The sequence below is a fragment of the Triturus cristatus genome, chromosome 1_1, assembly GCF_964204655.1.
Source record: "Triturus cristatus chromosome 1_1, aTriCri1.1, whole genome shotgun sequence".
Taxonomy (NCBI): domain Eukaryota; kingdom Metazoa; phylum Chordata; class Amphibia; order Caudata; family Salamandridae; genus Triturus; species Triturus cristatus.
The window spans coordinates 735033526-735044849 of NC_140579.1; the positions used below are offsets into that span (position 1 = coordinate 735033526).

Genomic DNA, 11324 nt, shown 5'->3' on the forward strand with positions numbered 1-11324 from the left:
GATTGGTAGAACGTACCACCAAGAGGTCGACTGATGGAATAGATAATTGAGGAAGAGGTTGAAATAGGAGGTTAGAACAAACAATCATAGCCACTACGCCCCCCATCTTACCCTCAGGGCGGTCAGCGCGGAGGATATAATAGGAGTATGGGGGAGAAGTGAGAACATCAGGTATGGAATTGGCAGTGTACCAGGTTTACATTAAATACAAAATCTCAGGACTGTAAGTTTTGATAAAGTCAAAGAGCTCCAATTGGTGTTTAACAGCAGAGCGAGTGTTGAGAAGAGAGACCGAGGCCAAATGATGACCTTCCATATTATTGTAACGTCACCACTGTTTGTAACCTAAACTTGCGTTGTCTGTCTCAATTTAAATACATTGTTCATGGATAATCTTTAAATTCTATATAGTGTAGCCTGTAGCAAATAAGGGGCTAGATTTTCTAAAAGATGACCTAATCCTGCATGCTCATCCTCCGTATCAATATCCTTAACAATTTAGCAAAGATAAAACCTTTTTACGGTCTTTCAGACAATTATGACAGGGCAAAGTCAGCCAACACAAGTATCATGCATTATATTCTCATTAAAGAACACTACTAAGTTGCCACTTCTACATCCTAGTACACGTCCTTTGGACATTTCATTCTTTATATTTCATGTTTGCATGGATGGCCATTTTGATAGGTCAGTTTGGCACGATTTATTGTTTTTAATTTTCCTTGGTACCACCAAAGTGGAAGGTATTGCTTGTGTATCTGTTCAAAAATTAAGTAATTTCTGAGGTATCGGTCTCAATCATGTAAGAGAAGTCACCCTCACTTTGGTAATGCATCAACTGTCAGACCTTATGTTGCAGCAGATTCCTTACAGACCTACTTTTCACTCAAAACACTGTTGATTTATTTAGGGTTCAAAGGCAAGACCCTTCAGGGCAATAGTTGTAATTAATAACACTCCACGGCCATTCACTTCATTACTCGGCGCTTAAAGCATGGAAAGAAGTGAAAAGTCATGAGAAAAGCGCAAATTAGAGTTGGCGACATACACAATGCAAATATCACAATGATGCAGGACAAAAATCCTAAGATGACACGCGTAGTAGACTGGCAACCCGTTACGTCACACAGGGGTTCCATTAACAATCATCTTAAATATCTATCATGACGTTTGGAAAATGAAAATTAATGAATATTTGGATAGGTCATGTCTCTATCACAATATGCCTTACATAAGGTAGGTAACTTAACCTTTATGTCGGTTGTTTTAAAATTTTACAATTTCATATTTCTTAATGGTTTACATTTGGACTTTAATATATCTTCATTAATTATCATGCATTGGAACTCTATGCAGTTACAGCTGTAACTGCATTAAGAATCTTAGTTTATGAACACATATACTGTATTACGTAAGACAAAATTTTAGATTTAAATCATGTATGTTATTTCCAGACCACACTAACAAAAATGTAACAAAAGAAGAAAGTTCACACATAACTCTTAAAGTCTTTGTCCCCAAAACAAATTAAAACAAGAACTGTGTCTTTATTGCTTAGGATGCATTATGACAAGTATGTTTAGAACACTAAGTCGCCCAACCTTCTTAGCATTTGTACATAGCTATTGTATCTCTCACACACAAAGTAGATTCAGGTCATGGATTACATATTGAAACTACACTGGGAATCTAGTTAACAAAGAAAGTTGCAACATGTGTTATTTAACATTGATCTTTTGTAACTCTTAAGGAATTGTCCCAAAAAACAATAATTCCTTTTTTATTTTTTTGGGGGAAATATTTTGGATTGCATATCCCATTGATACATGTTCTCAAAAAAGATAATTGTCATGTTATGACAAGGAAAGAGACTTAGTCCATGCTTGCTTGGAATAATGCTTCAAAGACTACAAAGAGTCAAACCATTAAATTTTTATTTTTCAAATGTTGTCAAATATATTTACACTCAAGTACAAAACACTGTTCTGCTTACGAAAAATAAATATTACATATAATTTTACATAATACATATGATATGTGAACAAATTAAACGCCTATATTACTCTTAAAAATAAATGTAAAATAGATTATATGCATCTAAAAATCTCACTTCACATCACAGAGGTAGGGTTTCTAATACTCTTACAGCACTGCACAAATAAATAGCATTATAAGCATTTTCGGCATCTAAAACCATCAATCGCCAATAAGGATGATGCATCTGTTTCAATGCATTCAAGATGAATCCAACGACCGCATTCATCACAAAACGGCTGTTGGAAAAGGAAATGAATAAATCACTGTTAATCCCTTTAAATTGTATGCTGGTAAATATGTTATAGCTTAGCTAACATTTTTTAAAATTTTTGACATTTGTAAACAATTTGCATAGTAACCGGGCCCAATTTAAAAAGGAAAACTATTATTTAAAAACGATACGTGATGCAAGTTTTCCTGATAATCACTAGGTTCATCAAAACTAGTACCTTAGTGCTATTCTGGTTTTCACAAAACATGGTCAATGCATGCTTATTATCACATTGGCGCTTCACCTCTCAAAGTTTTCATTAATTATAAAACCTGGTTGTTAGAGCATTAGTATTAAGAAGGGTCCCTTTAAACAACACCTTGCATTGTGCCACCATAATGGTAGTTTGGAATCAACTCACACAAACTTCCAATAGAGGAGGCATTAAATACTGCAAACAAAATTAAAGATTTTAAAAGCATCAGGAAAAATACCTTACAGATACATCGTTAGCAAAGGTAATTAACTTTTTTATCTGAAAGAAACACGTTATGTTATGTTATGTTATTTATTTTTTTTATATAGCGCAACGGTTACTCAAAAAGAGTATCCCGGCGCTTTTAGGCAAGGGAAACAGATTTCAAAATAACACAACACGACTAAAAACACGATAAAAGATAAACAAAAAACAAACAAAAACAAGCAACTGAAAGACCTATTGAGTAAACAGCCAGGTTTTAAGACCTCTTCTGAAATCCGTGAGAGTGCACGCCCCCCTCAAAGGGAGCGGTAGTGCGTTCCACATCTGTGGAGCCAACAGACTGAAAGAGCGGCCCCCCAGGCGAGCCCTCTTCACACGCGGGACAGCCGCCAAGAGTAGAGATTCTGACCTCAACGCGCGAGTCGGATGGTAAAAGGTCAGTCTCTTTTGAAGATGTTTAGCTCCCACCGCATGGAGCGCCTTGTAGGCCAGGGTCAAAGCCTTAAAGGCAATCCGTTTGCGGATGGGTAGCCAGTGTAACGCCACCAACAACCCAGAGGCGCTGGCCCGTCTACTTAGGCCAAAGATGGCCCTGGCCGCCGCGTTCTGTACAACTTGAAGCCTTTGTAGCAGGTACTCTGGCAGGCCCAGGTAAAGAATGTTGGCGTAATCCAACCTGGAGCCTATCAGAGCCTGCACCGTCAGCCTCCTGTGCTCCTCTGATAAGAGAGGCAAGAACCTCCGCAGCATCTTTAAAAGGCCGAAGCAAGTGCCGGTTACTCCCATGATCTGGGCTTTCATCGTCAGCCCCTTGTCCATCTTAACCCCCAAGTTTTTAGCCATGGGAGAAGAACCGGACGGAGGGAACATGTCGATGGGCCACCAGGCCTGCCAGCTAGGCTCCGTCTCGCACCCAAAGAAGAGTACCTCCGATTTGTCGGAATTGCACTTGAGGCTGTTCCGTTGGAACCATGCGAACACCGCCCCAAGGCAATTCCGGATACTCTCCCCGTCAAAGTCAGCCCCTCTCTCGCAAGAGAAGAGGAGCTGGGTGTCGTCGGCATACGACACGATCCGGGCACCAAATGACTCCGCCACCGCCGCCAAAGGGGTCATAAAGATGTTAAAAAGGGTCGGGCTCAATATAGAGCCCTGAGGGACCCCGACTCCCAGAGGCGGCATAACGGCGGTGCCAGATGGTGTCCAGATCGTTTGCCGGCGGCCGGCCAAAAAGGAAGAAAACCATTTGAGCACCGTCCCCCGCAGACCAATCTCAAAGAGTCTTGCGAGCAGGCCCTCGTGAGGGACGGTGTCGAAAGCCGCCGACAAGTCCAACAACACCAGCATGACTTTGCCCCCGGTATCCAACACCCCTTTAATGGTTTCAGAAACCTCAAGGAGCGCGGTCTCGGTGCTGCGATGTGAACGGAAGCCCGACTGGGAGTCATGTAAAATCTCATGAGACTCCAGAAAATTGGAGAGCACCGACTGAACGTGCTTCTCCAAAATTTTTACAAGGGCCGGCAGCAACGAAATAGGCCTATAATTGGCTGGGGCTTTCGGGTCAAGTCCCGGCTTTTTAAGCAACGGGATGACCATTGCCTGCTTCCATACTGGCGGCACCTCTCCCACACTCAACGAGAGGTTGAGAAGAGGGTGCGCCAACGGATTAACCACCTCCGCCAGTTTACCCAGGAGCTTAGCAGGGCAGGGGTCAAGCGGAGACCCAGATTTTAAGTTGCCCATAAGCGCTAAAGAAGCTGAGGCTGGCAGAGACGGAAACTCAGCCAATAAGGCACCCTGCCCAACTGAAGGAGGCGAGCCCGCCTCGGGCAGCGGCAATATAACCAGTTCACTCGATAGAAAGGAGTCCTGGATAAGTTTGATCTTGCCTGTAAAAAAACACGCACGTTACTTATATTCCTCACCTTAGAATAGATACCACAGCAATACCAACACCGGTGGTGGGTCTGCAAACCAAGATCACAACACAAAGTCCTGGAGAACAGAACTGCCAAAGAAGCCATCACTCCTTACTTCGCTATCTAGGCAATAATGCCAGGCGAACGTGTGCAGTGAAGCCCACGACGCCGCCGGACAGATGTCCTGCAAAGGGACTCCCCGTCCCAGGGCAGTTGTATCCGCTGTGGCCCGGGTGGAATGGGCTCCCAGCCCAACAGGAGGGTCCTTTTTAGACAAATACTACCTGATCTTTATACATAAAACGACCCACCTTGGCATGGTCTTCTTGTGTACAGCTTTCACCTTATTAGCACCTACGTATATAACTAAAATTTAGTCCTCCTCCCGGAAATGTTTGATCACGTCCAAATACAAGGAGAGCACACATTTTTGATCCAGACGGTGGAGCCTCTCTTCCTCTTTTGGACGATGCAGAGCAGGAAAGAAGGTGGGCAAGGTGACAGATTGCACAATGTGAAAGGGTGTCACCACTTTCCGTAGAAAAGAATGACGAGTCCGGAGGACAACCTTGTCCGTATGAACATACAGAAAAGGAGGCTTAGATGATAGAGCCTGGAGCTCACTCACCCGTCTAGCCCAGGTGACATCTAACAGGAAAGCAGTCTTAAGAGTCAGAAGACGAAGGGGACAATTATGAAGAGGCTCAAAGGGAGCGCACATCAGAATTGTCAGGACATGATTCAAATCCCACTGAGGCATTACGAAAGGGACAGGAGGGAACATGTGGGTAATGCTTTTATGAAAATGTGAAACTACAGGGGACTTGAAAAGAGAAGGCTGATCAGGAAGCCTCTATATTTTAGAGATTGCATAAACATAACCTTCAAAGGTCCCCATAGCAGAGCGCTGCTGGCCAAAAGAATGAAGAAAGAGGAGAACCTGAGAAACAGGGGCGTAAAGGAGATCCACAGCCTTTGCTGTGCACCATTCCACAAATTTGTTCCACCTGTAGGCGTATACCGTTTTTGTTGAGGGACGCCTTGCGGCCAGAATGACATCCCAGACTTCAGGAGGCAAGTCAAATGGCATCAACTGCCGCCGCTGAAACTCCACGCATGGAGGTGGAGGCTGGACAGGTTCTGGTGAAGGAACGCCCCCTGTTGCTGCGACATAAGGTCCTCCTGAAGAGGCAGACGTATCGGAGGATCGGTTAACATACCGAGTAGCTCTGGATACCAGTACCTTCGTGCCCAATCCTGAGCCACTAATTTGACTAGGGCCCGGGCGTGCCTTATCTTCTTCAGCACTCTGGGCAGAAGTGGTATAGGCGTAAATGTGTACAACATACCGCAACTCCGCTCGCGACGAAAAGCGTCTCAGAGCGAGTGCCTTTTTGCAAATTCAAACACACAGAACTGCTGACATTGCGCGTTCTCTTTGTTGGTGAATAGATCTAAATAAGGGTCTTCCCACTGTAGAAAGAGACCTTGCGCCAAGTCCGAGTTCAGACGTTATTTGTGATCCATCATGCACCGGCGGATGAGTTAGTCTGCTCTGGTGTTCAGAGAGCCCGCCAGATGTTGAACCACCATGGTGATGCCCTTGTGTTCCAGCCATGTCCAGAGGCGCAGAGCCTCCTGACAAAGCGTCAACGACCCTACCCCGCCATGTTTGCTGCAATACCACATGGCGGTGGTGTTGTCCGTGAACACCTGCACGACACTTCCCCGGAAAGAGCGAAGGAAGGCTTTCAGTGCTAGTCGGATGGCTCTCAGCTCCAAGCATGTTGATATGGAGTCGAGACTCAGCCGGAGACCATAGGTCACTGATCTCCGCCTCTCCCATATGGCCCCCCCAAGACAGGAGGGAGTCATCCGTCACTACTACATGCTCCGGTTGGGGTTAGGGAGAGCCATCTGCCCTTCACCCAATCGCTGTCCGTGAACCACCAATGCAATTGTTTCGCAGTGCCAACCGAGATCAAGACATGGTCGGATAGGTTGCCTCTATGCTGGGCCCACTGAAACTTATGTTTCCATTGCAGAGCACGCATGCGCCGCATGGTGTAATTCACTAACAGGATGCAGGAGGCCATCAGCCACAGAATCCACAGCACCAACCTGACCGAAAGCAAGGATAGAGGCGGAAAAGATGGGAATCAGAGCTTGAATATCACTGACCCGCTGCTCCAGTGGATAGACCCGGAAATGTGCCAAATCGAAAAAGGCTCCGATGAAAAGGAGCTTCTGGCAGTGACTCTGGTGCGACTTTGGCACATTGATGGAGAACACCAGCGGATGCAGGAGGTTGGACGTAGTCTGGAGGTGGGAGAAGACTTGCTGGGGCGAGCCCGCCTTCAACAACCAGTCGTCGAGATAGGTGAAGACTGTAACCCCTCATCTGCGCAGATGACCTGCAAGCACCACCATCACTTGTGTGAACACCCGAGTGGCACTGGTGAGGCCGAAGGGGAGCACGGTGAACTGAAAGTGCTCCTGACCCACAGTGAACCGCAGGTAACGCTGATGGGCCGGCAGGACGGGGATGTGAAAGTAAGTGTCCTCCAAGTCTAACACTACCATCCAGTCTACAGGATTGAGGGCAGCCAGAACCGGAGCTAGCGTGAGCATCTTGACCCGCTCCTTCATAAGCAAGGCGCTGAAGCTCATGAGGTCCAAGATAGTGCGTAGGCCCCCTTTGCCCTTCTTTCGAACCAGAAAGTAGTGGGAATAGCAACCACGACCTACTTCAGGCCCAGGAACGCGCTCGACGGCCTCTTTTGCCAAGAGGGCCGTAAAATCCTCCCGCAGCAGATTCAAGTGATCCTACGACTTTTGGTGGTATTGCGGTGGCATGGCTGGAGGGTTCGTCTCGAAGGGGAGGGAGTAGCCCCTTTGGACTATTTGCAGCACCCACCTGTCCTAAGTAATGGACCACCAGTGGAGCAGGTGAGGGCAAACCATGCCACCCACTGTGGTGGGATGGTCCAGAAATCTCGGACTTGTAGCCCTTTGAGTCGGATGGTGTCGGGGTGGATGTGGAATGACCGGCACATTGTCCTCCCATACCGGCTCTGTGGAAAACCACGCCCCTGACCTCATGCAGGTTGTTTTGTTGGCCGGTGGGTCGGCGGACGTGAGGAGGCACCCCTTCCTTGGCCACAAAAGGTGCGAAAGGCAGAAGTTTGCTGCCGTGGGTACGAGAGACCTAAGGACTTGCCCGTAGCCCGGGAGTCCATAAAACGACCCAGCGCAATATCCGCCTTCTTACCACAAAGACCCTTTGGCTTCGTTATTGTTAACAATATAAAGGTTTTTCTATTTTTTTCTTCATATTTTCTCCATAAGAAATGACGTAATATTTCTTTCATTTTTAATTTCATAAGTTTATCCAGAAACATGTGTGGACACTATCATACGTCCATAGTGGAGAAAACACTCTGTTGAAACACGTACTCCCAAAAGGACTTTTGTTTACTGCAGCTCACAAATAAACTAATTATATGTCACTCTCTCTCTCTCCCCATTTTTGGCATGCTGCTGCCTCCATCACAAAATACCTCATATTACATGACGTGGTGAGGTATGCTCTATCCAGTATTTAGATTTTGATTTTCTATAATTGTGTATTGTTAGATAATTTTAAGGTTACGCTAATGAATCTTCCACCGACTCAACATCTGGGATCTGCATCCACATGTCTTATTCTCACTGTAATTTCCAACCCGTACTTTGCATTTCTTGCCTCATTGCTTTTGAGAACTAGGAGACAGTCTTCATCCTCAAAGCAGATATAGCAACATATCTAAATACGTCTGAGATTTGCGGCTCAATGCCTCTCAATCCCCACTGTTTTCTAATTCTTCTGGCAAGGCCCACATGCGTCAGGAAGTTTCATTCCCGAAATTATTATTCTGCTTCTATTACATTGAATGTGAGCAGTGTACAATATTGGTATTAGTCCCCTATTTAAATTCTGACCCGTCCCTACCCAGAACTCATACAACGACCACTAGTCTCACTGTGTAAGACCACTTAGTATTGAGATAGGTAGGTCCATGGAGTATGGTGTCTTGACCAATCTCATCTTTATAGCTCAGAAGCTGTCCCCCAACATGGTTTACATTGTGTCTTCAAATATGTTCTGCCGCACCAGTAAATGGATCTTTGATAGAGCTATGTCATCTGGAGGATCCGTGTTACGTTACCTTTTTTTATTTTTTTTCCAACAACAGACACTGCATCAGCCGGGACAAGTGGCAAGCCATATAACTTACATCTAAGTCATGGACCGCTAGTCTACCTCCGCTTTGGAGCTATCTAATGACTAATATTGGACTGAGGGGACGCGTTGCACTTCAAATCTATGCAAAACCATTCCTGCCAAATTTTCAGAGAGTACCCACGGAGGTGCCTCTTTGGAATAGAACTGCACTACATGTTTCATGCACATCATTAACTCTAAAACCATGTGGTCCATGAACCAATCAACATGCGCACAGGTGGGCAAAAGTAATCACACACGGTGTACATGCACATGCATTTTAAGCACGGGGCCTCTGCAATGCCTCATTCATTTCCTTTATACCATAATTTTCATGGTGGTGGAAGAGCTGGCAGTCACAGTGATGCTCCAGTGAAAAAGTTGTAATTTCTCGATCGCACTGCCTGAGAGGCATTGGGTAGATGAGCCACCCCCAAGCTGACACAAGTGTTCCGGTCATCCAATTCCCAGGAGCATTAACAATTTACCACATTTATCAAAAACTATTTGTGGGAAGGAACACTGTAGATCTGTTAAAAAAATTATAGGTGCATTATGTAAAATGTAAATTTAATAAAATGATTCCTGAAAAATAAGTTTATTCTGCTTTCCAAGTTATTTTTATTCACATATTTACAAATAGTATTGCTATAAAAAATAAAAAATTACCAGAAATTGATGTTCATCTTCAGGTGACTTCTTTTCGTTGCAGACCCCGCAGAACTCGTCAACAGAATCTAGATGTAATATTAAGTTAAATTAGAACATCTTAATAGTAAAATAAAATAGAAATTACACTTATCTGATGTTTCAATTACATGTTTCTAACTTTATAAAAATTACTATTTTTTTCGCATATGTCTACAATCAAGGAAATTAAGAATATTACAATTTTGAAAAAATTGCATGTTTAACCACATATTAAGGAATTCTATGATGGCAGATAATGTGCATGTTTAAATGCATAACAAGTAATACATGTAAAGAGAGAAGCATGTCTGTTGTTACATTAACGGATTCATTGCTACAAGTCTAATCATCCATTTTTAAAAAAAGTGGTTCTTTATGATGGCAGCAGGATCACCACTCCCGTGCCGGTGATGTTGATCCTCCCACCATCACAATGTGATTCAACCACCCCAAAATTCGGATGGCGGTGGAAATCACATTGTTTACACGGCGTGTCTTGCAAGTCGGTCATTTTATGTCTGACTTGTGTAACCCTTAAAAAGGTCTTCATTGCTACGGTGCTTTACACGCACCGCCCTAGTTATTAGTATGAGCCCGTCCATATGTATTTTTGCGGCGGATATCCAGCCTCCAAAGAGACAGACTGATAGTCTATTTTGGTGCATGTTTATTAAGCACTATGTGAGGTCGCACTGTGCCTTTGGGGTGTACGGGTACACACAAATATTTTACATGAACAAGGTGGCATGCACCACCTTGTGCCTGATACTTTGTACTTTTAAAATGCACATAAGAGCCTTTTAACATTGCGGAATGTGCTGTTGCCTGCAGCACCGTTCGCAATGTTAAATGGCCAGTATGCACCTGCCCTAATGGGGGGTGCATCCGAATTGGGCTATTGGGACTGCCGGAAATCTGGCTGCCGGTCCCATCACCATTAATATGGTGGGCGGACTTATGTCCGACTGCCATCTAAATCAGCCCCTAAGTACAGGTCATATAGGTAATATTCAATAATTACCAAAAAAATATATATTTTATATTCTAAACTTGACATACTTCTTTGACGGTGTAATAATTTTTCAAAACTTAATGGCAAGACAAATGACATTTTTTAACATACTCAAACATTTACATTTAATTTTAAATAATAACACACTTTTATATTTATTAATAATTAGCAATGGATTCAAAACATTCAGTTGCCACAAAGGGATTACATATAAACCAAAAAAGAGACATATAAATTTTTAAACTCTAACCTGATGACTCCATTAGATCAAGCGCAATCTTGATTCTTAAATCATCCATACATTTAGGATTTTGGGTAATTTCTGTTAGCGACTGATGACTGAGGTAGTGATCTGCAAACTAAGAAAATATTGGAAATTCTTACTTTCCTTAATTAATTTAGAGTAAACTGTCTATGTGTAACGCCCTGAACGTCTCAGGATCGTTTAACAGACACGACAATGAGGACGCAACCACTTGTGAAGGGTTAGTTCTTTTAATGAAGGCAAATAAAATACAAAGAACAAACAAAAGTTATAGTCACTGGAATCCTCCAGGCTAAGTACGTTACCAGCCCACAGCACGGATGGTCCTAACCGTCCTCTGCATATACGCCGATCCCGGCGTATGCCAACAGAGGGCAGAAATGAAATGGCCGACAATGCCAATCGGTAGGCTGTGAGGGGCACGAAGAGTGTTGGGGAGAAT

General features: G+C 43.9%; 1 long non-coding RNA gene across 1 annotated transcript; it reads right to left on the minus strand.

Moving 5' to 3' along the window:
- Positions 1 to 2139: 2139 nt before the first annotated feature.
- LOC146870981 (uncharacterized) lies at positions 2140 to 10965 on the minus strand. The gene is made up of 3 exons (XR_014959487.1): positions 10868 to 10965; positions 9585 to 9652; positions 2140 to 2273 (listed from the first exon to the last, which is right to left on the minus strand). It is a non-coding gene; the product is annotated as an uncharacterized LOC146870981 (long non-coding RNA).
- Between the last annotated feature and the right edge of the window lie 359 nt (positions 10966 to 11324).